The sequence below is a fragment of the Toxotes jaculatrix genome, chromosome 23 (assembly GCF_017976425.1).
Source record: "Toxotes jaculatrix isolate fToxJac2 chromosome 23, fToxJac2.pri, whole genome shotgun sequence".
Lineage (NCBI taxonomy): Eukaryota > Metazoa > Chordata > Actinopteri > Toxotidae > Toxotes > Toxotes jaculatrix.
The window spans coordinates 4336671-4338033 of record NC_054416.1 but is presented as its reverse complement, the minus strand read 5'-3'; the positions used below and the strand labels follow the sequence as shown (position 1 = coordinate 4338033).

The 1363-nt window shown below is 35.9% G+C and overlaps 1 non-coding gene across 1 annotated transcript; it reads left to right on the top strand.

Annotated features, from left to right (window-relative positions):
- The first annotated feature begins 683 nt into the window (after positions 1 to 683).
- On the top strand, positions 684 to 766 carry trnal-cag. Its single transcript has one exon. It is a non-coding gene; the product is annotated as a tRNA-Leu (tRNA).
- Positions 767 to 1363: the final 597 nt, after the last annotated feature.

The window sequence follows — 1363 nt, the reverse complement described above, 5'->3', positions numbered from 1 at the left end:
AGTTGGGAGAAAAAAACAAACTTATGATTTCAGCCTCTATGAAGAAAAACTTGATTCTTACAGGTTGTAAAGCTAAATTTAAATTCAAAGAAGAGAAATACTTTTAGTGAGATGGTGCCATGGCCTTTTAATTGGGTCTTTAATATTGTTTCATGCTCCCTTGTCTGTCTGTTACCATTGCGATATCTCCATTTTAATCTTACCTGTTTAGTTAGAATTAAAAAATATATTAATTTTAGCCCCAATGCTTTACTATGACCTACATATGACAAAGCCAAACATTAAAAATTTAGCTTTTGAGTCATATTCTACCCTGTACTATAAGTTTTGTTTGTTTTTTAACATCCAATTTATATTTATATGCCTATATTTAACTTGTACATCTTTTAATGTCTTAAGGACTTTGAATTGTCTTGTTGTTGTTGCAAATTTAGAAATAACTTTAAAAATGTTTTGGGGTTTTGGGTTTGATAATCATCATCAGCTTCACTGGAGAGCAAAAACAAACTGATAAACAGTTTCACACTTGGTTTAAGGGAGCATAAAATGAAACTAGAAACTTGCTTGCGCGTGTTTATCTGTTTTACTGTTTTTGCAGCCTTCATAAAAACTCGTTTTAGTAAAAATGCGTTATAGTCTGACCTCCTGTGTTTATTTTAAGATGTGATAAAGCTTTTGTATAAGTCAGGATGGCCGAGCGGTCTAAGGCGCTGCGTTCAGGTCGCAGTCTCCCCTGGAGGCGTGGGTTCGAATCCCACTTCTGACAGAACGTTTTGAGAAGCTCCGACCTAAAAACCCTCTTAAAATCAATTATTAACACAAGACGAGCCACTCGTGAGCAACCTCATTACGTTCCCAGAACATCCGTACAACTTCCGTTTTTCAGTCAGACTTTTACTTATTTATTTATTCTTAATCAGTTTGGCTGAGACTTTTATTTTGAAGACGCACGCTGCTGACTGTTTGACTGCCCTCAGCAGTAACGCAACAGTTGCAGCTTAAAATAGACATCTTTCCAGCCCAGTCATGCCTTCTACATGCTGCAGCACATGTAGCCTACAGGCAGTGAAGCACAGCAACGAGCAGATGTGATTATTTCTCCTGCATGAAATCATGGTGACTGTGGCTTATTATTCCAGTACAATACAGACACTGAGCTTTAAATACAAATTATACCCCCAGAACACAGTGAAGAAGCTGAGTTATGTATTTATTTATTTATTTTTGGCAGTCTAAGATTACAGTGGCACATGACTGCTCATTAGGTAAAATGCAGAAATAAATACTGAGGTCAGTAATGAACTTAATCATTTCTGTACTGTAAAATTTTATTTCCCCAGCATGAAAATCTAAAACATTTAGA